Raw genomic sequence first — 27,049 nt, 5'->3', positions numbered from 1 at the left:
CTCATCAGCAGTATATAGCAGTCTTGAGACTTCTATCAGTGTCCAGCTGAGCATGGGTTAAAGCTTGTAGGAGGAGTTTTCATTCTCCCCTATGAGGCTACATGACCCCCGACCTTTTGTCTGGACAGTGCTGATTGGACCCTGTGCTGATCACATGCACTCTTCAAAAAAAAAAACAACCTCACTAGCAATACACACCAAACTGAGCATGTGCAGAGTAACTCCTAGGGGTCTGTACTATCAGCAGATGGATTGGGGGGTCAGCCGAAAAGGGGAGGATCAGAGAAGACAGGATCAAACAGCCTTTTTACACAATGCAGAGGATTAACCCCTTAGGTTCCACAGTGAGTATACCAAGCATGCTTTACTGCATGTACAGACTGATGTTACTGTTGTGGGTTTAGTAACACTTTAATGATTTTTACTTTTTGGGTATAGTTATAATTTAATTGTTTCTTCTTATATATCAGTAACTCCCCAACCACCGTGACTTACAGCACACAGGCTCGCCCACATGGGTGTCTCGGACAACAAAGGTGTCATGCCGCCCGCAACATAAAATGTCATCCCTTTCCAGGGCGCAGAGCCTGTATCTTGAGCTCGGTGTGCCTAATGGAGCTGCAATAGCACATTTTGTGCTTTCATCTGAGAGGCTTGGTTTGGCAGCAGTCTCAGGTTCGTAGCCCTGAGCTAGAGCGGCCGAGTGCACGAAAGAGGTCACACAATGAAGTGTTTTATTCCCCGGTGAATACGCGCTGAATAGGGCCATGGAAAAGAGCAGCTCTGCGCAGGCTCTAGAGACACACACACTGGCCACTGCTAACGGAACTGGAAAACAGCTGCTGTACGGAGAGAAAAAAAAATGCAAACCGAAATTCTGTTGATTAAAGCGCTTTAAATGGAGGACTCGGACTTTATTCAAAGCTGGATATTCATGGAACAGGAGATGCCGGAGCTAGCGCTGGTATATTTCACTGCAGAGGATCACAGCATAACAGAGGTGAGTGTACCAATAAAGGGTTAAAGAAGAACTAAACTGTATCTAAAAACGCCATTAAAAGTGATTCTAAAAGTGAAATTAACAAATAAACAATAAACATGTCATACTTACCCTGCACTGTGCAGTGGTTTTGCACAAAGCAGTCCCAATCCTTCTCTTCTTAGGTCCCCACCGGCGCTTTTGGCTCCTCTCCCTCGTGAGTGCCGATCATAGCAAGCTGATTACTATGGGGCACTCAAATATGCTCACTCCCGAGCCTGCTCTGTGTGTCTCTTGACTAGCCCCCACCCCCTCGCTCCTTCCTCACTAGCTGTGATTCTTACATAGTTAGTCTGGCTGAAAAAAGACAAAAGTCTATCCAGTTCAACCATAAAAAAGGTATAATCCTATACCCACAGTTTATCCAGAGGAAGGCAAAAAAAACCCAGCAAAGCACGATCCAATTTTCTCCTGCTCCTGCATGATCCCCGAGAGGCAATTGGATATTCCCTGGATCAAGTTTACCTATAAATGCTCCCACTGTTGCCTCTCTGTCCAATGAGCAGAGAGAGCCGACAGATTGGCTGCTCCTATGCACATTGCTGGATTGAGATCAGGCTCAGGTAGGTACAAGAGGGGGCCAGGAGGAGGGCTGCTTGCTGTATAGAATGGTTACAAAAAGACCCCTCGGGCCTTTGTTTTTAATACTCAAAGCAAACTCACACATTCATCCATCCATGTCTCCATGCTTTAACTTGTTGAGAAATTACTATGAAAAACACCCCACTAATATTTCTAACTGCGGCCATCTTAAGCAAGGGCAAATGATTTACGTACCATTTACTTCCTGGAATCCATCTACCCTTAGCTCAGGCATACAGGCAGGAGAATGTGATTAGCTGAAAAAGCCCCACCTCCAGATAAAAAAATTAAAAAAAAAATCCCATGAAGACTCCTGGGATATATGATATCATTTTGGCCTAGGCCAGAAACCAGGAAGTAAAAAAAAGAAAGAAAAAAAAGTCACTGCTCAAACTCCCTCCAACCCCGTTCCCCCTCACTCAGCTACCCCCTCATCACCACTCTCCCACGGCCCCACCACTGCTCTGACCTCCACTTCCACCCCACCCTACATTCCTCATACTGAAGCCCCCTCAACACTCCGCATCTTTGACCTTACTACCATCAAGGAAGTCTCCAAGTTGTCAGGAATGGACTCAGCACTGGTGGTGGGACTCACCTGCCGTGTGGGCTGCAGTACCAGAGCTGACCAGCGGGTGCTCTCAGCAGCCAGAAGCTCACTCCTGCAATCAGTCAAACCTGGGGCTGATTGCAGAAAGGTGTATTTAAGGCATGACCAGGCCTGTGATCTGGGCCTTGGTGTATCCCATGAGCCTCTGTACCTGGTATCCTGTGTTGCTGACCCTGCTTGCTCCTGACCTCTGCTGACCGTCTCCTGTTGAACCCCTGGCTTGCCTGACCATCCTTCTGCCTGATCCCCTGTACCGCGCTGCCCGTGAGTTACTGAACCCAGCTTGTGACCCTGACCATTCTCTGCCTGCTCCTTTGGTACCTTGCTGCCCGCACGTTGCTGACCTGGCCCGTCTGACCACGCTAACTACTCTGCCATCCATCCATCCTGCACGGATCCAGCCGTCCCTGCTCACACCTTCTGCCTCTTCACATCAGGCTTTCTACCTGCACATACCTCTGGCGGATCCCTCTACCACTAGCAGGTGTACTCAGGGGCCGAGACCTGGTTCCTGTCTGCTCCAAGTCCATCCCCACCATCAGGGGCCCTGGTGAATAAGCAGACTGGGACTTAGACTCCGCGCCCTGGGGAATCCTGTCCTGAGGACTGCTAGAGGTACCACCAAACGGTCATTACAGAACCCTGCAGCCGGCCTGACCATTCCACCTCTCCAGCCCTGACTACGCCTGTGTTCCTGCACGTACTAAGATTAGTGGAAGGTTGGTTTGTTCACTGTGCGTATATATATATATATATATATATATATATATATATATATATATATATATATGTGTGGCTAATAATAAACTGTATTATTATACTATACCTGAAACCTGCGTTTCCCTGTGTCAGTCCACACCTTTCTGGTCATTCCTAGATTCCTGACACAAGGTCCTCTCTGATGCCTGCCTCACCACCTGCCCCCTCGACCCTATCCCCTCACAACTCCTACAACCTCCTTCCCCCTCCATCCTATGCTCCCTCACCCACATCTTTAATCTCTCCCTCTCTTCCGGCACTTTCCCCTCCCCTCTGAAGCATGCACACATCACCCCCATACTTAAAAAGCCCTCCCTGGACCCCAATGACCCGAACAACCTCAGACCCATCTCCCTGCTCCCATTTACATCTAAACTCCTCGAGTGCCTAGTCTACACCCGCCTATGCTCTCACCTCAACGACAACCACCTCCTCGATCCCCTACAGTCCCGGCTTCTGTCCCCTACACTCCACCGAAACTGTTTTACTCAAACTCTCCAACGACCTGCTAACCGCCAAAGCTAATGGCCACTATTCAGTGCTCCTACTCCTTGACCTTTCCGCTGCCTTCGACACAGTCGACCACCCCCTCCTCCTCAAAAAACTACACTCCCTTGGCCTCAGAGATTCCGCTCTCTCCTGGCTCTCATCCTACCTGTCACAACGCTCTTTCAGCGTTACCTATAATGCTACCAGCTCCCCCTCACTCCCCCTCTCTGTTGGGGTCCCTCAAGGCTCCGTCCTCGGGTCCCTTCTGTTCTCCACCTACACCTCCTCCCTTGGCCAACTCATACACTCTCACGGCTTCAACTACCACCTCTATGCCGACGACACACAAATCTATCTCTCAACCCCCCACCTCACCCCCTCGGTCTCCGCCCGAATCACACACCTGCTGAGCGACATATCAGACTGGATGTCGCTCCACTTCCTTAAACTGAACCTCTCCAAAACCAAGTTTCTTGTCTTCCCCCCAGCCTGGACACCACCCCCCATTGACTTCTCCATCACATCCAACAACGCCACCATCAAACCTGCCCCGCAGGCCAGAGTACTTGGTGTCATTCTGGACTCCAACCTATCCTTCCAGCCCCAAGTCCAGTCTTTAACAAACTCGTGCAGACTCCACCTGCGCAACATCGCCAAAATATGCACGTTCCTAACCCCAGAAACCACTAAACAGCTCATCCACTCCCTCATCATATCACGACTCGACTACTGCAACTCCCTCCTCACTGGCCTGCCTCGCCGCTGGCTATCCCCGCTTCAGTCCATCCTGAATACGGCTGCCAGACTCATTCACCTTTCCAACCGCTCCATTTCCGCCACCCCCCTCTGCCATTCCCTCCACTGGCTTCCGATTGCGCAACGGATCAAATTCAAAATCCTAACACTGACGTACAAAGCCGTCCACCATACTGCCCCGAACTACATCACTGACCTAATATCCAAGTACTGCCCAGCACGCACACTCCGCTCCTCACAAGACCTCCTTCTCTCTAGTTCCCTGGTCTCCTCCTCCCATGCCCGCCTCCTGGACTTCTCCAGGGTGTCACCCATCCTCTGGAACTCCCTGCCCCAACCCATCAGATTATCACCTACTCTCCTCTCCTTTAGGCGCACCCTGAAAACCCACCTCTTCAGGGAAGCCTACCCCACCCCCTGCTAACTTGACCGACCTCCTCCACTCTTCCTACCACTCCACCCCCCACAGCTATCTCCTCCTGTACCACCATCCCAACCCTCCTAGATTGTAAGCTTGAAAGAGCAGGGCCCTCAATCCCCTCATGTTTTGCATTGTTGTTGTTCTGTCACATGTTCTGTCCCCCTTTGTAATGTACAGCGCTGAACGAACTATTGGCGCTTTATAAATACTGTATAATAATAATATAATTTACATATTTACTAATGATAGCAGCAAAAGGATTAAAAATATTTCATGCTGATTGAGAGAGTTTACTTTAAATTTAAAGAACTCCAATGAGAAAAACATTTTCTTAAAAGGATTGAGCTCTAGAAATCTTTACACCAAATTGAAGTGAGTGTGTGTGTATGTGCATGTGTGTGTGTATGTAAGTGTATGTGTGTGTGTACTTGAAATTTTTTCTTTTTACATCGTGGTGAATAGGTCATGGAAAAGAATCGACGAAACATACAAGTTTTTGATTTTCTTGGATGACCTGCAGCAGTCACAATGGTCAAGCTCAAGCCAAAGGCAGTTTTATTGCAATAGCTCCTTCTGAGGGCAGCGCCAGATTCTGAAGAGTAGCACAGTAAGTCTTTAATATCAGTGGGAATATAGAGCCTTATACATCCCAGTGAGTTTCAGATTTTCTTCAATGAGAGACAACCAGCCAACACTAAGCATCTAACGAACAAATTCTTCAGTCCTAATAGAGGCCAATGCCAATCTGTTGCCAGTCATTAATATTTTTTACAATGTGCATTCGGCAAGCCAAATCCCATGCACCGCTTCCGTACCTCCCACATGGAAGAAAAATATATTTGAAATCCATTTTAAAAAAATTCTTCCCATATACTGTATATTGACATATATTTGAAATGCTACAATTTTTGCCATACATGTAAATATGTTTCAAAATGTATTTATATATATATATATATTATATTATTATACAGGATTTATATAGCGCCAACAGTTTGCTCTACAATATAATGGGAGATAATACAGCAACAATACAGTTCAATACAAGAGGGAAAGGAGGGCAATAGATACAATGCAATATATATATATATGTATATCTTGAATTGCGTTTTTGTATTACATAATATATGAAAAGTATTTTTAAGAATACATTTCAAATATTCTGTATGTCTTTAAAAATACAAATCTACATTTTTGGAATGCATTTACAAACATATGTAAAAATATATGCTAAAATTACTTTTTTTATATGTTAAAAAAATCTGAAAAGTATATTTAAAAAATATATATTTTTAAAAATATATATTTTTTAAATATATTCATCAGATTTTTTTAAGATATAAATAAGTCATTTTAACATATATTTTTACATATATTTGTAAATGAATTCCAATAATGTAGATTTGTAAGTTAAAAATATTGTTGTTTTCTCAAAATTATCAGTCTTTTTCTGTTTATAGTTCAAAAAATAAAAACGCACAGGGAATCAAGTACCACCAAAAGACCAAAAGAAATCTCAATTTGTGGGGAAAAAAGGACGTAAATTTAATTTGGGAGCAGCGTTGCATGAGGAGCCCCTGCACGCTTTGACGCTACGCCGCCGGATCAGGAGGTCCGGCGGCCCACATTAGATGTATACTGGTCAGTGTTTTTGGGTGCTTTTACTGCTCATAACAGTTTCATACTATATACAGTCATTCATGTATGTATTTCTACTCAGATTTTAATGCAATAAATTTATAGTTTTAAATACTACACTATGAGCACCTTTATTCTCCATATCTGGCACTGAGCCTCCATGTCTCAGCCCCAGTGATTTAGGTATTGCTGCAGACTTGATGAAGTAAATACTTGGAGATCAGATCGGTATCCTTTCTTACACCACTGAGGGTCCATCAGAGGATTCCATTTCCGGGCTGTCTTTATTCAAGATCCTAGGATGCATGTGATACAGATATGCGTTTATTACTGGGTTTCTGGTGAGTAGGCAATCTATTCATATTATCACAACGGGAGACCGGATTGCACCTACAACGTCTGATATTTCACTGTGGACTGAGGAATCCATATATTTATATTACAGTGGACTTATTTTAATATTAATATTATTTTACTATATTAATATTATTTTTTCTTTGTCATTTAATTTTATGTAGCGCTGCACTCCTTGTACTTTTGGGTTAAAGAAGAGTGCCTTCATGTGGCTACTCAACTTTTGATTGGATACTAGACAGATATGATGTAGACCCCACACAGTCAACAAGTAAAAGAGCGGAGTGTGTCCAATATAGAGATGGTGCAGGGCAGGGCATTTTTTTCAGTGGGAACATGGGGGAAATCAGTTCTGGCACCTCCAGGACTGAATGGGGTGGTGGGATTTTCTGGAGGGTCTACTGATGCCGGCTGCTGGGGAATCTATTGTCACTGGGGGGGATCATTTGTTGCTGGTTGAGGTCTGTTGTTTCTGGTTGGGGATCTATTTTTGCTGGAGGGATCTTCTGTTGCTAGAGAGCCAATTGTTGCTGGGAGGGATCTACTGTTGAGAGAGGGGTCTGTTGTTGCTGGCTGCTGGTAGACCTACTGTATTGTTACATTGGGGGTATATTATTGCTGGGGGTCTATTGTTCTTGGGGGGGTTGATGCTGGTGGTCTATTGTTGTTGGGGGAAGGAATCTATTGTTGCTGAGAGGATCTATCATTTCTGGAGGAGGCCTATTGTTCCTGACTGCAGAGGATTGTGCTTGAAGGTGGGTAAGGGGACGGAGACAAGGGGTTCTTCGGAAGTGGAGAGTACCTGCATTTATTCTCTGAGAAAAAAAAGCCCTAGTACAGAGTATCACTTTTTAGGTGCACCATGTCATTAAGATGAAGTTGTCCTAACATTGACCATACACAGGACTTTTCTTCAGAGGAGTGTTTTTTTGTGGTGGAGGTCTATTGTTGTAGAAGGGGTTTTTTGTTGCTGGAGGGGGCATATTGTTGTGTGAGGGTCTATTGTTGTTGGCTAATTGGGATCTATTTTACTGCTTTTCTTGTTATCATTAACAAATTCCATACAAATTCTTAGCACCACAAAATAATCCTTGGTTCTGTATTCTATAAAAGGGGTGGTACTGGGAGGTGGGTAGGAGGTGGAACCAAGGGACGGTGCTAGGGGGTGGATAGGAGGCAGAGACAAGGGATGATTCAGAACAGGGGAGTACCTGCACCTATTCTCTGAGAAAAAAAGCCCTGACTATACTAGTCCCTCACTAAAGTCTAAAACACAAACTTTTTTTAGTTTTGTGTAGTGCTACCCCCATAGGATCTGCTTGATAAGTTTGGGTTCCATGTTCTGCGCCCCGACTCCAAGAACATCCTCAGTCCCATTAACACACCTGGTTAAATTTGATTACTGGGAACAGAAGTGTTAAAGACACCAAAAGGAAAACTTTGCAGGATAATATTTTATAATAAGCCAACAGGTGACAAAAATGTAAACTGTGAGAACTCCCCACATTGTAGGGTCTAGCATTAAACAGAATCAAACAGAATGCAATAAATGACCGAAACAATGGACCTCACTGTACTGCCAATAGACCCTAGGTAGACCTATGATCCAGGAGCAAGAGGGGGAAGAAGAGACCTGTCATCACTCAGCTCCCTCTAAGCCCTGGTGCTACAGCCAAAAAAAATGGCAAAGCATAATATATGAAACCTGGGCAAGAGTTCCTCTTTGAGATAAACAATTGCTACACTAGGTGGAAAAAAGGGTTAACCAGGGACAGATTCTGCAGGCTGAATCCTTTGAGTGGAGCAGTCCTTGAGGTAAGGGTGTCCATGGTCTTCAGTTAGCTATGAAGGGGCCCAAAGGTCTTACTGTACAACGGCAATCAGTAAAGTGAATAGAATAGACAAGATAGTTCCCAGCTTGCATTGTAGAAGCTGCCTATATGGTTCCAAATGGGATTGTGTGGAGGAATCATGAGAGTTAGAACTATTATGAGGAACTTGGAAATGACCCTGAAAAGGGATAGGCTTTTTAACCTGATTCTCAATTGGAGTTGAGCGCATAAAGGGGATTTATGGTGGAGAGGATCACTGCACATAATCCTGTATATTACTTATTCAGAAGCACCGTCTATGGACTTGAAGTGGTCAAGAATTAAGACGAAAATTTAGGAAACTTAACACTAGAGACTGTTTTTTACTTTTAAGTGGATCTTTATTAAATGACAATATTATATGCATGTTATCACATACTGTATATATTTATTTGAATATTTTTTTTAATGCATGTTGCTTACCATGTTTAGCAGGTGTCTCTAAACTTTCTAAACAAAGGGCCAGTTTACTGTCCTTCAGACTTTAAGGAGACGGGAGTAGAAAAGGTCCTGACGGCAGTTGGAATAAACCATGACCCTTTTTTTGTGCCAGTGAGAAGAATGGCTCCCCATTGTTGGTGTCATTGGTAGGAATTGTGCCCCATCATTGGTGTCATTGGGCCCCATTGTTGGTGTCATTGTGAGGAATTGTGAGGGTCAGCGCATGCTGAAGGGCACAGTGCGCAGAAGTCGCCAACTGTCTGCAGAGTCAATAGCTAAAGACCTCCAAACTTCATGTGGCCTTCAGATTAGCACAACAACAGTGCATAGAGAGCCTCATGGAATGGGTTTCCATGGTCGAGCAGCTGCATCCATGCCTTACATCACCAAGTGCAATGCAAAGTGTCCGATGAAGTGGTGAAAAGCACGCTGCCACTGGACTCTAGAGCAGTGGAAACGTGTTCTCTGCAGTGATATATCACGCTTCTCTGTCTGCCAATCCTATAGACGTGTCTGGGTTTGGCGGTTGCCAGGAGAACGGTACTTGCCTGACTGCATTGTGCCAAGTGTAAAGTTTGGTGGAGGGGGATTATGGTGTGGGGTTGTTTTTCAGGGGTTGGGCTTGACCCCGTAGTTCCAGTGAAGGGAACTCTTGAGGCATCAGCATACCAAGACATTTTGGACAATTTCATGCTCCCAACTTTGTGGGAACAATTTGGGGATGGCCCTTCCTGTTCCAACATGACTGAGCACCAGTGCACAAAGCAAGGTCCATAAAGACATGGATGAGTGAGTTTGGGGTGGAGGAACTTGACTGGCCTGCACAGAGTCCTGACCTCAGCCCAATAGAACACCTTTGGGATGAATTAGAGCCAGGGGAGGACTGACCATTCGAGCTCTCGGGCACTGCCCGAAGGACCAGGGTCAGTAGAGGGCCCCATGAGATTCCCCTGGTACCTTTCATAGGCTTTTTTGAGTGTGAGAGAGGACACGGGGGCCCCATGATCCCCTATTACCCCGGGGCCCCATGAGTTGTCAGTCCAGCCCTGATTAGAGCGGAGACTGCGAGCCAGGTCTTCTCATCCAACATCAGTGCCTGACCTCACAAATGCGCTTCTGGAAGAATGGTCAAACATTTCTATAGAAACCCTCCTAAACCTTGTGGACGGCCTTCCCAGAAGAGTTGAAGCTGTTATATCTGCAAAGGGCGGGGCCAACTCAATATTAGACCCTACGGACTAAGCCTGGGATGTCATTAAAGCTCATATGCGTCTAAAGGCAGGCAATACCTTTGGCAATATACTGTGTGTGTGTGTGTATGTATATATATATATATATATATATATATATATTGTAACGGGGTTAGCTCGGCAGCGGGTGTGTGCGACCCCCTGGATGGGTGCACAACAATAGTGAGTGGACTTAGGAGTGGACTCACTTTTGTTGCCAGCGGTTTAGACATTAATGGCTGTGTGTTGAGTTATTTTGAGGTGTCAGCAAATTTACACGTTATACAAGCTGTACACTGACTACGTCACATTGTAGCAAAGTGTCATTTCTTCAGTGTTGTCACATGAAAAGATAGAATAAAATATTTACAAAAATGTGAGGGGTGTACTCACTTCTGTGAGATACTGTATATATATATATATATATATATATATATATATATATATAATTTTTTTTTTTTTTTCTGGAAAGTCTCTGCCTTTAATTCATGAGATCTAGTGCAAAGGATGCCCAGATCACAAACGCAACAGATGGTTTAACTCTTGAAAAGGCAGCAAACCATTCTTGGATTCCTGGGGAAAAGGCTAAAAATAAATCAAACCTTATTTCACGAATCTCATATTGGATTTCATTTTCTAGTGGCCTGTGACCGGCCGATAATTATTGCAATTGTACCTCTGCTCTTCAAGGATTAATTTTTAAATATGTTGCCTGCTTGGACTGGGAAGGTAAAAAAAAAAAAAATGTCCACTTGACTTTAATGCTTTAATGGAGATGTCACCCGATGCATCAATGGCTTCACATGTGCATAACGATCGGTCACATCTCACTGACTGGGAAGCAAGAGGTCGGCCATTTTGTATGTTATTAAGGGGAAGGCAGCGTGGAGTCGCATTTCCATGAATCTTCTGAGATGAAGGACATTGCAAGCAAACGGGACACTCCGAAGCTTATTAAAGCAATTATGTATACTGTAAAAAAGAAAAAAAAAAGTGCGCTTAATAATGATGATAATAATTAAAAACGAACTTTGCTTTGCTTATTAGGTAGCCGTCAAACAACAGCCTGGCAGCGACCTCGAAAACCTCCCACGGTATTTAAATTCGAGGCTATGCTAATTGTATTTTTTTTTTTTTTTTGCATCTATCACAAACATACATTTTCTCAGTTGTCAAAATGAACATTCCAGAATATTTGCATACATATTATGCAGAGCCCCCCGGTTATGTTTTAATGTATGCTTCCTCTTGCTGGTGAATTTTCTCGCACTAAAGAGTGTGAACAGAATGTCGCACTCGAATTGGTACATGAAACTTGTTTATGCAAATCAGGTAGCATTTGATAATTGAGCTTCTCTCCTCACTAAAGACAGAAGAAGGTATTTATGGAACTTTGGGCTTAATCCACAGTGCGGAAAGTAGTGATACATGGTGATAATCCACAGCAGCCAATAAGAAGTTGTCCTTCATTAGCCGCCTGATGCTAAATTGCTGAAAATGAATATAAGGCATCAGTTACACTCGTGGCTGATGGGGGGCATTAAAAATAGGAGGTCGAGCTTCAATGTTACTACTGCCCCCCTCCCCTTCCCCTAACCACGCAACTCAAAGTAACATGGTGGGAAGAGGGGTTGGTACACATGGCCAAGGTTGCAATGGTTTGCGTCATGGCTGCAGCAAAATTTATACCCTGGGTCATTTTTCCCAGGCAGTACTACTACCCATGATGGTGCCTTAGAACAGAACAGATCCCCCTGGATCTGGCCCTGGGTGAGGAGGCAATATGATGCCTCCTCACCACCTGTTTTCACCCCGTAAATACCACACCAACACACTCGATTATGTGATATTATGTGGCACATCCCTATTCACTTGAATGGGTCACATTCAGTGGGAGTACTGTCTGCCGACAGGACAGGGGTGATCATTTTTGCCATGGGTGCAAAGCAAAGCATGCCGACCGCAGCATATGAACATCCCCCTCTGCTGCTTTTGCAGCTTAAGACAGTCTTGCAACAAGGCACTTGCATGTGGACAGGTCCCTGCTGAGACACTGCGACCAGTCCCTAGTCTGTCCTCCCCCTCTGGAACCTCTCCCTACGATAGGCACACTGTCCCTAACCAGCGGGTTCCTGTCCTTGACCTACCCACTATGCAAAATGCCTATCAAACTGAAGGGAGACAGTACTCTTTATTAGCACTGCCCACCCTCAAAATGGCTGTGGAGGTCATCCAGGGCAGCAGCGTCCAATCAGACAGCTGCTCTCATGAAGACAACTCAGCCTCGGAGCACATCAAACACAAGGTTTTTAGCCCATATCCAGCCCACCAGACTGTCGGCGTTGTTGGCAATCCCTCCTCTACACTGAAGCCTGCGCTGGAGATGTTATGTGCCTGGACTGGAGCACCCTCAGTATAGGTGAGTATAGGCATCTTTTCTTTTACAGGGTAGATAGAATAGGCTTAGACTAGGGGTGGGGGTAGATTTAAGCTTAGATGGGTTTTGTCTTGTCTTCCTATTTATTAGCATTGTCCACCCTAAAGATGACTGTGGAGGTTATCCAGGGAAGCAGTGTCTAACAGGACAGCTGCTCTCCTGATGATACCTTTGGAAGCCTTAGAACACATCTATCAAACACAAGGTCCTTAGCCCAAATCCAGCCCACCAGACTGTTAGCATTGTTTGAAATCCCTCCTCTACACTAAAGCTTGCACTGGAGATATGTGCCTGGACTGAAGCACACTCAGTATAGGTAAGTATAGACATCTTTCCTTTCACAGGGTAGATAGAATAGGCTTAGACTAGGGGTGGGGTATATTTAGGCTTAGATGGGTTTTGAATTGCCTTCCATTTTATTACAATTGTCCAAACTAAAGATGGCTGTGGAGGTCATCTGGGCAGCAGTGTCCAACCGGACAGCTGCTCTCATGATGATACCTTTGGAAGCCTCGGAGCACATCCATCAAACACAAGGTCCTTTGCCCAAATCTAGCCCACCAGACTGTCAGCGTTGTTGGCAACCCGTCCTCTACACTGAAGCCTGCACTGGAGTGCTGTCAGTATAGGTAAGTATAGGCATCTTTCCTTTTACAGGGTAGATAGAATAGGCTTAGACTAGGGGTGGGGGTAGATTTAGGCTTAGATGGGTTTTGACTTGCCTTCCTATTTATTAGCACTGTCCACCCTAAAGATGGCTGTGGAGGTCATCTGGGCAGCAGTGTCCAACCGAACAGCTGCTCTCCTGATACCTATGGAGGCTTCAGAGGAGCATGGGTTCGCCCTAGCCTCTGCTTTCTCTCTTTGGCTCCTGCCAAACAGCTCCACCTGTGCAGGGAGGCCAAACTACACCTGCCTTCCAATGAAAACCTAACTAAGCTTAAATCTATTCCCACTGCCATTCTAAACCTATTCTGTAAAGGAAAGATGCCTATATTTACCTATTTGGAAGTCACTCTGATCCAGTCACATGTTCATTGCTGGCTTCATTGTAGAGGAAAGACAGCGGACAATGGATGCCCATTAGTAAACCTATGGGTGATATCATTGCCTAAGCTCTGCAGCTGTTGTTGGCCATCTCTATTCTACACTGAAGCCTGTGCTGGAGATATCATGTGCCTGGACTGGAGCTCCCCCAGCATAGGTAAGTATAGGCATCTTTCCTTTTACAGAGTGGATAGAATAGGCTTAGAACGAGGGTGGGAGTAGATTTAGGCTTAGTTAGGTTTTGACTTGCCTTCCACTTTAAGACTGGGCAACAGGCAGGCAAGTAATTCACGGCAATCTATTACAATTATGTTAAACACAGAAATGTAGTGAACACAACTCAGAAATGAGACTGAGCTGAGATGTTTCCAATGTTTTAATATGTGATATTTTTTAGGAATAATGGAAGAAAGATACGCACAATAACGATGCAGGAAAAAAGCCTTTGAATCTGCCTTGGGCCTCCTCTACCGAACGGTAAACCAGGCTCGTCTTGAAAGGGTTTCTGTTGTTTCCCGGTATTGAGTTTACTTTTAGCTCCTGTATCTTCTTCTTATTTTCCCCACACCGTTCTACCTGCCTTGCCGGTGTCAGAACTGTTTGTTTTTTGCGCTCACATTATTCAAACACTTCAAAGAGAGCAAGTTTAGGAAGAAGCGCACCCTTTGGAAGCAATGGAAAATGAAATTTATGTAGAACCTTAATGTGCATGAACCGTCGTCTCTCCTCTGTATTGACACACTGCCTGAAACCACTTACATCTTGTACTTACTGGTTGTTCTTAAGTAATTATTTTTCTTATAATCTTTTTTTTTCTTTCCTTTTGATAGATGCGGCATAGAGAAGGCTTGCGTTCCCGAACCTACTGATTCCTGTTCTAAGGCACCATCAATTTATTATGGAGTCAAACACGTGCTTTCAGATCTTACCTGCATGATCAAAGGTGATTGTGTGACACGTATCCTTCTCCCTTAGTAGCATTAGATATTCATGGCCCCTAAAAAATTGTCACTGCAGACTGTCTCCACCGACCCATGTTGATCAAAGCGGCTCATTTGACACGATCCCTTGCTGATTAATCATGGGATGCATTGATGGTCCCTAAAATGTCACGCAGCCCATCAGAAATCACAGATTAAGAAGAGATAAGGTGCCGCACTCCCTGGCTCTTAATAATATTCACCGCCGTGATACGGTGACATTATGCTACATCGTTATCCAACTCTTTGGAGTGTCTTTCTGCTGTTTTCCTGGTTTTTAATAATGGAGGTGAGCGAAAAATCAAAACATCTGCTTGCCCAAATTCCCCAGGCCTTGCAGTCTAGGTTGCTGATTCGGTCTGCTGACCCATTTTATTTTAAATGCTTGGCATCCTTCAAAAGAAGGCTGCATGTGTGTGGGCCACTGTAATGATAATATTGGCCCATAAAACCTCATATGGCAAGTAGGTGCTTTAAAGCAGAACTACAGTTTAAAAATAGATAGATAGATAGATAGATAGACAGACCAGCTTTAATAAAAATAAAAAGCAGGCCTCAGTGCAGTACTCAGGTTCAATCTGTCACTGTCCCTTGCAGATAGTTCTTTCTTCCACTAGATGGCACTGCTTTTCTGCATTTAATGACAGCCGGTGTGCTGCGTGAGCACAGGCTGTCATGGACACACTGGTAATATTTGGCATCGCCAGCATCTCTGTTAGGTATGACCAGTGCGACTGCATGTGCGGTTTACCGACACCTGTGCAACTTCATGCACAGATGTCAATGCAAGTCGCACATAAAATCGCAAAAAAATAGTGTAGGAACCTTTTTCAAAGTTGGGCAGCACAGTGACTAAATGGTTAGCACTGCTGCCTGGCAGTACTAGGGTTGCTGGTTCAAATCCCGACCAGAGCACCACCTGCCTGGAGTTTGCATGTTTTCCCTGTGCGTGCATGGGTTTCCTCAGGGTACTCCGGTTTCCTCCCACCCTCCAAAAGACATGCTGGTAGGTTAATTGGCTCCTGTCTAAATTGGCCCCAATATGTGTATGTATGGATGTGGGTTAGGGACCTTGGATTGTACGCTCCTTGAGGGTTAGGGACTGATGTGAATGTACAATATATATATATGTAAAGCACTGCGTAAATTAACGGCGCTATATAAGTACCTGAAATAAATAAATAAGTTGGAGCAAATCAGAGTTGCACTGATTTGAACAGTTCCATAGCCAGCAAAAGGGTGCGTTTTGATCTGCCAAGTCACATGACAAGGCACACCAGTGTGAACCGGTTCACTTTTTTTTGCAGTACATGTATGTAGTCATAGGGCGCATCTGTGTGGAGGGACCTCCTTCTGTAGAGAATGGTGATTGCTGTAGTGAGCTGACAAAAGCACTGAGGGAGCACTTGTGAGAGTAGAAGCAGGCTCTTGTGAACGAGACCTTGATAAACGAGCCTTTTTGCGCATGCTCCAAAATGTGTCACCGCCCCTTTCTTGGCGTCATTATGTCATGCACAGTGTGAGTTCCACGGTGGTTCTGAAGCTGCAATGGCCATCTTGGCCTTCCACCTCCCCCTGCAGGTGCTGGAGGAGAGAGGAGACACGGTGACAGATGCCATGGACGGAATAACTACTGATGAGCCTATTATATTCCACAACCTTGTGAGTGTTTTTAACCGCATTGTTCAATAAATGGCTGTTCATTACTGCACTTAGAAGCGCCTTCTAACTTTCTTGTTCACCCTTGCAGTACATAGCTGATGGTATATCTAAAGGAGGTTGTACAATCAGATTGTATAGTGTATGGTCAGCTTAGAGGAAGAAGTAGAACAGTTGGTGAAAATAAAAAAGAGGTGGTATAGTAATGAGGGAGGTGTGGTCCAAAGAGGTAAAGCATACCATATCCTGTGATGCGATAAGGCAGTACATGATGGGATATGACGTATCCTGGATGGTCACATGATGCTACAGGAGGTCAGGGCTCAGAATGCATTTTTTTACATTTTGAACAGAGAGGTGAAGATTCAAAGCTGCCATGGACTAGGTAAGAGATAAATACATTGGAATAGCTTGGGCAAAAAATTAAAATAGAAAATACTTCTATTTATTATGAGATGTGAAATTCTACCAGAAAAGGTGAACTTATCCTTTAAAGTGAAGCATTAGTTAACGTGTAAAAAAAATGCTAGGAGATAAAAATGTTTCCATGTGATTCCTGAGCATTCCCGTACGTTGTGATTTTGCAGCCCATTCATTTGAATGGCCTGAAATCGCACCGGTACAAAGAAAAAGGCAGAAGAACGTCACCAGCACACAGTGAATCTCCAACGTGGGTCCAAAGTTTTTATCAGCGATCACATTGTTGCAGCAACAAACTGTAAGAGAAAAAAGTAGTTCATATACTACTTTTAAAAAACGCACCACACCAAATCGTATGGTATTGCAGTACCATGCGATATGAGTCCCACAAATGCACTGCATGTGTGATCTGCATTTGGGGTGCCGTTAATATTCCACTGGCACCTGCATTCAGATTGCAAGGGCAGTGCGATCGAACGTGGTGCTGGAAAAATGCCTGGAACGTGCCGTTCCCATGTTGTGTTCTCATGTGGTCTCTTCTATTAAAAAAAAAAGAAAAACTTTCTCTTTTCTATTTTTTAATGTTAACATGTGCAGGACAAGATAAGTAATTAGGTTATTTATTTTTTAAGGCTTTTTGGACAGTGGCTAAATGGTTAGCACTTCCACCTGGAAGCACTAGGTTCGTTGATTCGAATACCAACCGCAGCACCTCTTGCCTGGAGTTTGCATGTTCTCCCTGTACCTGTGTGGGTTTCCTCTGGGTACTTTAGTTTCCTCCCATGCTTCAAAGACATGCTGGTAGGTGAACAGGCTCCATGTGTATATACGAATGTGAGTTAGGGACCTTAGATCGTAAGCTGAGGGTTAGGGACTGATATGAATGAGATATATATATATATATATATATACTGTGTTTCCCCGAAAATAAGAAACTGTCATTTTTTTTTGGCTCAAAAAAAACACACTAGATCTTATTTCCGGGGTAGTCTTATTTTTTAAATGTCCAGGTGTGGACAGGGGGTGCAGAGGTGAGCTGTAGGCAGTTGTGGATGAGGGTTAATATGGAGAGGGCCGGCTGATGACAGTTGTGAGCTGCAATCAGGTGTTCCAGTCAGGTGTTGCAGAGATGATCTGACAGGTGAGTTTCAGACAGGGTGCAGATATGAGCCACAGACTGGTGCAGGGGTGAGTTGCAGACGGGGAATGCAGAGGTGAGCTGTGGCTGGGGGGTGCAGAGCTGAGCTGTGGCTGGAAGGTGCAAAGGTGGGTTGCAACTCAGCACACCTCTGCACCCCCCCAGCCGCAGCTTACCTATGCACCCTGTCTGCAACTCACCAAACTCAATTTACCTCTGCAACACCTGACTGCAGCTCACCTTTGCACATCCCCCCCTCCCCCTCCACTGCCCTCATATGGTTAGCTAGCTTTTCAAAACTCAACTGTCAGCAGCCGGCCCCTCTCAATAGTAACTCCCGTTTTGGGTTCTATTTTCCCACACAGTGCTCCAAGCGCACTTACCCACCGCTCCACCTCTTCCCCACTGGCTGGTGATCACCCCTGAAGCAATGGCTTCCATGCATTAGACTGCAGGAGGAGATGCCCTGTCCCTAAACACACTGCATACTGCACCCGCAGATATCTGTTCCTTCCCTGTCCCACAGTGGGTACAGAGGTAGGGAGGTTCTGTGGGAGCGGATGGTGAGTACAGAGGTAGGAGGTTCTGTGGGAGCGGATGGTGAGTACAGTGGTAGGGAGGTTCTGTGGGAGCGGATGGTGAGTACAGAGGTAGGGAGGATCTGTGGGAGCAAATGGTGAGTACAGAGGTAGGGAGGATCTGTGGGAGTGGATGGTGAGTGCAGAGGTAGGGAGGATCTGTGGGAGCGGATGGTGAGTACAGAGGTAGGGAGGATCTGTGGGAGCAAATGGTGAGTACAGAGGTAGGGAGGATCTGTGGGAGCGGATGGTGAGTACAGAGGTAGGGAGGTTCTGTGGGAGCGGATGGTGAGTGCAGAGGTAGGGAGGTTCTGTGGGAGCGGATGGTGAGTGCAGAGGTAGGGGGGTTCTGTAGGAGCGGATGGTGAGTGCAGAGGTAGGGGGCTTCTGTGGGAGCGAATGGTGGGTACAGAGGTAGGGGGGTTCTGTGGGAGCGGATGGTGAGTGCAGAGGTAGGGAGGTTCTGTGGGAGCGGATGGTGGGTACAGAGGTAGGGGGGTTCTGTGGGAGCGGATGGTGAGTGCAGAGGTGGGGGGGTTCTGTGGGAGCGGTTGGTGAGTGCAGAGGTAGGGAGGTTCTGTGGGAGCGGATGGTGAGTACAGAGGTAGGGAGGTTCTGTGGGAGCGGATGGTGAGTGCAGAGGTAGGGAGGATCTGTGGGAGCGGATGGTGAGTACAGAGGTAGGGAGGATCTGTGGGAGCGGATGGTGAGTACAGAGGTAGGGAGGTTCTGTGGGAGCGGACGGCGAGTACAGAGGTAGGGAGGTTCTGTGGGAGCAGATGGTGCTGTCACTTCAGCCGCGCTTCTGTGTTTATAAGAGACATTAGATATGGGTGTATGCAAGGCCAGTTGCGGGGGTGGTGGAATGGCGTTCCACCATGTTCCGGCTGAAAAAAAGCCCTAATCACAACTAGGTCTTATTTCAGGGTAGGCCTTATTTTAGGTTGAAACAGGGTATATATATACTGTATATGTATGTAAAAGCGGTGCATAAATTGACAGTGCTATATACAGGTGAAACTCGAAAAAATTTATTATTGTGCAAAAGTTCATTTATTTCACTAATGCAACTTAAAAGGTGAAACTAATATATGAGATAGACTCATTACATGCAAAGCAAGATAGTTCAAGCCGTGATCAGGGGCAGACTGGCCATTTGGAAACTCGGGTACTGCCCAAGGGCCCAGGGTCGGTAGGGGGCCCCATGAGATGCCCCTGGTACCTTTTTCATAGGCTTTTTTGAGTTTGGGCAAGGACACAGGGGCCCCATGATCCCTTATTGCCCGGGGGCCCCATGAGTTGTCAGTCCGCCCCTGGCCATGATTTGTCATAATTGTGATGATTATGGTTTACAGCTCATGAAAACCCCAAATCCACAATCTCAGAAAATTAGAATATTACATGCAATCAATAAAACAAGGATTGTACATAGAACAATATCGGACCTGTGAAAAGTATAAGCATGCATATGTACTCAGTACTTGGTTTGGGCCCCTTTTGCAGCAATTACTGCCTCAATTCGGAGTGGTATGGAAGCTATCAGCCTGTGGCACTGCTGAGGTGTTATAGAAGACCAGGATGCTTCAATAGCGACCTTTAGCTCTTCTGCATTGTTTGGTCTCATGTTTCTCATCTTTCTCTTGGCAATGCCCCATAGATTCTCTATGGGATTCAGGTCAGGTGAGTTTGCTGGCCAATCAAGCACAGTAATCCCACGGTCATTGAACCAGGTTTTGGAGCTTTTGGCAGTGTGGGCAGGTGCCAAGTCCTGCTGGAAAATGAAGTCAGCATCTCCATAAAGCTTGTCTGCGGAAGGAAGCATGAAGTGCTCCAAAATCTCCTGGTAGACGGCTGCGTTGACCCTGGACTTAATGAAGCACAGTGGACCAACACCAGCAGATGACATGGCTCCCCAAATCAACACAGACTGTGGAAACTTCACACTGGACTTCAAGCATCTTGCAGTGTGTGCCTCTCCATTCTTCCTCCATACTCTGGGTCTTTGGTTTCCAAATGAGATGCAAAAGTTGCTCTCATCAGAAAAGAGGACTTTGGACCACTGAGCAACAGACCAGGTCTGTTTTTCTTTAGCCCAGGTAAGATGCTTCTGACATTGTTTGTTGTTCAGGAACGGCTTGACAAGAGGAATACGACATTTGAAGCCCATGTCCAGGATCCGTCTGTGTATGGTGGCTCTTGATGCACTGACTCCAGCCTCAGTCCACTCCTTGTGAAAGTCCCCAACACTTTTGAATGGCCTTTTCCTGACAATCCTCTCCAGGCTGCGGTCATCCCTGCTGCTTGTGCACCTTTTTCTTTCACACTTTTCCCTCCCACATAACTTTCTATTAATGTGCTTTGATACAGCACTTTGGGAACATCCAACTTCTTTTGCAATTACCTTTTGAGGCTTTCTCTCCTTATGGAGAGTGTCAGTGATGGTTTTCTGCACAACTGTCAGGTCAGCAATCTTTCCCATGATTGTGATTCCTACTGAACCAGACTGAGAGACCATTTAAAGGCTCAGGAACCCTTTTCAGGTGTTATGGCTTAATTAGCTGATTAGAGTGGGACACTTTGAGCCTAGAATATTGCACCTTTTCACAATATTTTAATTTTCCAAGATTGTGAATTTGGGGTTTTCATGAGCTGTAAGCCATAATCATCACAATTATGACAAATCACGGCTTGAACTATCTTGCTTTGCATGTAATGAGTCTATTTCATATATTAGATTCAACTTTTAAGTTGCATTACTGAAATAAATGAACTTTTGCACGATATTCTAATTTTTCACGTTTCACCTGTAAGTACCTGTAATAAATAAATAATAATAAAAAAAATTGCCTACAGTGTTATGTTATGCCATTTTAGATACAATAGAGCCTAGTGGAGTAAACTCTTTAAAGCTAGGCTATTCCCATCTGACTTCTGCAGAGGCTGTGTGGACATATCACAGAAAATCTCGATTGATATAATAACTTGTGGTCTTTAACAGCCTTAACCCCTGCTACCCTGCACAAGTCAGCCCCTTTATCTTTCTCACCCTTGTGCAATTAATGGTACATTTTTATAAGGAGCACCATAAAGATGATTTGTGCAATGATCAATAGGTTTTAAGGATCCGAAGAGTAATCCTTGTTTCTTGGCTTTATGGTATTGCTTTATTAAGGCCATATAGCATTTTTTTTTTAACAAGACGGAGCACTTACTGTATATTTAAGATGAGCAATAATGGTAGCTTTAATTGTATTACATACAGTATACACTTTAAAGGTACACTCCAACCATCATGTTTATGAAGCCAATCTCCAGGCAAAATTGTCAGCCCCTCTCATCCTTACCATCAACCCCACTTCCTACCATTCACAGGTTTTTATTTTCAGTTGTTTTAATTTAATTAATGTAGCTATCATAATCCATAGAGTTCAGGTGCTAAAATGTAACAATATGCTATGTATTCTAAAGGAGTCATCTATATTCCATGTGACCACCCGGCAACTCTACCGGAATCTTGTAAGGATAGTCTCTTTGTGTTTTGTAGCAACTTAGCAGCTCTACAAGGAACAACACCAGGAGTGAAGAAATACAAAACTCCACACTGAGTGCTTGGGAATGCTCTAGGATGACTTGACAAAGGGCCATACTGAAAAGCATTGCCATGATAACAGCCCAAGCAACACATCTGATTCCATTAGCTTGCATTCCAACTTTATTCACATCTGGTCAGCAGCCTCTTTCCCAGTTGATGACACCACATCCAGTGAGCTGATTCTGTAGACTGGCTGGACACCAGCGTTGGAGGAGTTTCTTTGGACATCACACATTTACCAGCTTTTGGCGCATTGCACTAACACCACATGGGCATGGTCTGCAGTTATACCATGTGGATCTTTTATGATGTGAATTTTAATTTTACTGATTAATTATGTTTGCAATAAATGACTCTATGATCTTACTACAGTACAAAGAGTGTGCGGTGACTTTACTCTTACAAGAGCATTTCCAAGCGCTTAGTGTGGATTTTTGGACTAAATTAATGTAGTACAGACCCCCAGACTGGGCTGGCCGTTTGATCCCAGGTTCCATTCCCTGATAGGCACATGGCAGCCAGGCACACAACAGTTCACAGTCACTCAGGACAGAAATCTGGCTGTGCATGTCTTTTTGCATTTTATTTGCTGGTTTAACTTGGGATGGGGTGAGGGTGAGCCTTGGGATACTCCAAAACTAGCAGAAATGCAATAGAGGACACTGATAACTAATCTGCTCCTTCGTGGTGTAACCACCCTCTTGAATTCACAGTTTAAGAGAACTGCAACGCAGGGGACCTATTGGCAGTGGCAGGGGTGGACTGACAACTCATGGGGCCCCTGGGCAATAGGGGATCATGGAGCCCCTGTGTCCTCGCCCACACTGAAACCACACCCAAAAAAGCCTATGAAAAGGTACCAGGGGCATCTCATGGGCCCCCTACTGACCCCAGGCCCTCAGTCAATGCCCGAGTACTTGAATGGTCAGTCCGCCCTTGGGCAGTGGTATAACCCAAGTCGAGAAAACTGTAATGAGCTCCCCCAAAGGTGGCAAGGACAGTCTCTATGATCCTTGAGGCTAGTACTCACTGTGCCCTGGATACGGTAATGCTTTCTGTATTACCAGCCAGTCTCTTTATTGGATGCCTTCGGCCTGGATCCTCTGTACCACCTCCTGCACAGCTTCAGGATACTCTGGATGAGGGTCCCCGAGCTCTAGCTGGAGCAGGGACCCAAAAAGGATTTCTTCTGCCCTGTAGCTGACAGCCCAGGGGGGCCTCAGCCCCCAGGAACACAAGCCTGCTGTTCTAGGCCCCTCACTATTTATACCCCTCTCAGCCCCTACTGGTCACTCTGCTGACTAGAAACGTTTAGGCTAGGGTCTGCCTCTCCTTCCTGCTAGATCCCAGAATTCAGTGGGATGCAGGGGGAAGTAGTTGAACCTACACCAACCGAACCCAAAACAACTAAAAGCAGTTGCTCACTGCTTCCCTGCTACAGGGAAGCCAAAAACAAAATTTTCCTGAACTCTGGCAACCTAACTTGGAGGGTTCTATATTACATTTTTAAAAATGAAATACATTTTACTTGTTTTTATTTTATTAATTTTGATTAAAGTACCAATGTATTATTGTAGAAAAGGCAGCAGTACAGGCAAATCCTTCTTTTTACTCCTCAATAACCTTTATTGCATGTTGAACAGTGCATTACAGTATACTGTATGTAATTGGTCCTCCAGACCCTTCTCTTTTTTCCCCCTCCAATGCGTTTCACCCCAGGATGGGCTATCTATAGATTGGATGCAAAGTCCCTATAATTATAGAAAAATATCCACCCCATGCCAGTTCCCTACTTCTACGATTAAGTCCATTCTGGGTTGAAATGCATTGTAAAGCAGCATGTTCTGGCAGAGATTGTATATATGTAAGGCACTGTGTATCATGCAATAATGTTTATCGAGGATAAATAATGTGTATTTCATAATTTTTTTCAGCTTTAAGGCTGCTTGAAGGTTACCACCCTAGCTTTTCTTGGGTGCCATGGTTGAATGACTGAACAGTATTCCAAATCTTTTGGTAGATAAGACTCACACATATGTATTTCAATGGTTCAGCTGCTTGGCTAGAGTTCATCTTTAATCTAATTAAAATTATATAATTTGTAAACCATTTTTAAAGATTATGGGTTCCCTTTAAAGGTGACTTTCAGGCAGGGATACAATTCTAACAATTATGCACAATGCAAATATTTTACTGACATCAATATTTTTGAAAGTAAAATTTTGGAAAATCTATTAAAAATGTTGAGCCTGTAGTAGAAAATGAAGACAATCTACTACTATGCTTTCGAGACAGAAAACTAGCAGACGCACACAATACAGTTTGTAATACCAGTGAACCTAATTCCATCCCTGTCCTTTTCTTAGAACTTTATGAGCACAGCATATTTTCTGAAGGATGTCTGGTAGCAAAAAAAAAAAAAGGCAAATTATTTGAAAATTAATTATTCTCTACTTCATAAAAATTCTTCTATTTAAGCTAATAAGCTTAATAATGATAATATTATTAATTTTATTTTAACTGGAGTTCCCCTTTAATTAAACCAGACTCCATAGAAACTGGGCAGTCAGTTCAGAGAGAATAGTTTAATAAATACAAATGGTTTTCCAGAGACCTATTTATGGAATGAATGGATTTTCCAAAAGCTGTCCCTTTGTGAAGATATTTTCTGTACATTAGCGGAGGATCATAAGTGGCAACCATTTAAATGACGGATTCCTCCCACCCCGCAGTGTTTGGTCAAAATTTTATTGCTGAGAACTAGCGGAAAATTACCTTTTGTAATGTGTGTGATCCCACAAAGGCTAATTGTGTGGACGAGACGGCCTGCAGAAGAGCAATTAAATTGTAAAATACATAAAGGGAGACAAATCAGAATTGTCTCTGGTTCAGTTCCCTCTCTTCGCTGGCTGGCAGGGATAATGCCTTCGTCTATGAGAAGGCTAAAAGTCATACCTATTGCAACCTGGGCTTCCCCTGATTCCCGATAGCTGACTTATCGGATAACGAAGAGTTTGAACCTTGAAAATTATGTTTTACTAAATGTCTTTGGGTTTGAATTTTGTTTGAATCTAGAAAAATCTGTCTCACTAAATGTCTTTGTTTTGGAATTTTGTTCAATCTTTCCAGCTCACCATTTACCCATTCTAAAACACTTCATTACTTACCTGCATCTGCTGTCACATGCCCCTCAATAGTGACTCTTAGGCATATGGAAAGGCCTGCTGACAGCATTTGTTGCCTATAGTCAATTTATGCTGCTGTGAAGTCACCAACTAAAGGTCTTAAAGACCTTCAATTGGCAAGACCTTAAAGCCAATAAGGAAACCTTACCTTAAGGTCAGTAAAGAGACTTAAGACCTTACTATACTTCTCTTCTGGCTCACAGGAGTGCACTAACTTGTACTTTCCCGTGACCCAGAGTCATCTTATAGTGAGCTAAAGCTGACATCATAGAGCTCCGAGCTCTGGAAGGATCCCAGAGTTATTGTTAGGATTCACCACAATGACGATCCCAGCTCCATCCACTTCCTCTCCAGCCCAGGGCTCCATTGAGCACTGGAGGTGCAGAGCGGAGAGCATTGACTGACAGTTGCTGCTCTCCACTCCCAGAAGACCAAGAACTGAGTGATCAGCGGTCATATAACTGCTTAGTTTATAAACTTAGAGCTGACGGGGGGGACAGCTGAAGCATCAGACCAATGCTGCAGCATAGAGGTGAGTATAGATTTTTTCATTTTTACCCCAAACTTCTCCTTTAACTGGACTCAAGAAGGGACTTTACTATATTAATCTGTATGAGGTAAATCTCCACCAGTAGTGCTGGTTTTATTAACAGGGGCAGCAGTGACCAGTAACTAATTGTGCTGGCGTTATTGGCAGTGACAATATGCTTCTTCTTTTGACTTATGTTTTGAGTGACTTTCCATTGGAGGGTACCCCTTTTTCATACGAATTGCCTAACCAGAGCCAGAGAACTCTTTGAATGATTATTTTCCTCTCATTGCCCTATACAAATAAATATGGAGGCCCCAACATCTCTTGGATGTATCACATCTTGAGGACTTTACTGATGTCTGTATGCCCCAGACATCCCCAGCTATCTTGGCAACACTTGGATTATCACCAGGCCAAGAACAACATGTGAACCTCCTCAATGGGAGCACAAAGGCAAAAAGACAGACGTTCTAATTATGTTTAAAATTTTGAAAAAGTGTTGGCAAAAATTGGGCTTTAGTCAGTAGCACTTGCCTATTATCAAACTGATCTTATATTCCATGCACATCTCTACTGTTTATTACTGTCCAGTTGATTTGCATTTATGATCCATTTCAATAAACATGCCTTGGTTTATAAACAGGCCTCAATTTCATTCCTCACGAAAACTATTTATTTTCATTCTGGCCTCCATGTAATAAATTACACAGACTCAATAAATGAGATTCTTCAAAGTAACACCAGAAAGTGTGCACATAGGAGAAACAAATAAACGGAACATGATTATGTCCTTAATCTAGTTCTTAATTAAAAAGACATGTTTTCTGCGACTTTCCACTAAGAAGGTGAGGGTTCTTCCACAGATGTCACCCATTTCGAAGAGTTGTGCCGTTGTGTGGCCCAGAATCAAGGACAAAAAATAATGCTCGCTTGACCGTATTGCGATACCTAACACCAGCCATCGTCTAAAGCCACCATAATTAATTCTCTATGTGGAGAAAGAGAATTCAGAAGAGTGGCATCTGGGCATTTAATAATGATGCAATAATGGAAGGCAGAGGTGAGTTCTATTGGATTATCACAGTAGGAGAGCGTGCAGCACCTATGGCTATCTTTATCTTCACAGGACGCTCTTTTGGTTCCTCGTGAATAGAGTTCAATAATGCTATTTTATGAGTATTCAGTGTCATTTTTATTAATCATCTCTTAATGTTGTGGTCACAGACATAAATACTTGAGTTATTTTTGTGACTGTTTCTCCAACATTTCATTTGCTTTTCTTGTAAAATTTT

The 27,049-nt window shown here is 44.2% G+C and overlaps 1 long non-coding RNA gene across 1 annotated transcript; it reads left to right on the top strand.

The window, feature by feature from the left end:
* The first annotated feature begins 759 nt into the window (after positions 1 to 759).
* Positions 760 to 22,412, top strand: LOC149471167 (uncharacterized). The gene is made up of 3 exons (XR_016307217.1): positions 760 to 1,000; positions 14,504 to 14,616; positions 21,993 to 22,412. It is a non-coding gene; the product is annotated as an uncharacterized LOC149471167 (long non-coding RNA).
* Positions 22,413 to 27,049: the final 4,637 nt, after the last annotated feature.

Source organism: Staurois parvus, unplaced genomic scaffold, assembly GCF_062004578.1.
Source record: "Staurois parvus isolate SC_StPar_1 unplaced genomic scaffold, SC_StPar_1.0 ptg000026l, whole genome shotgun sequence".
Classification (NCBI taxonomy): domain Eukaryota; kingdom Metazoa; phylum Chordata; class Amphibia; order Anura; family Ranidae; genus Staurois; species Staurois parvus.
This window is presented reverse-complemented; position numbering and strand designations above follow the sequence as displayed.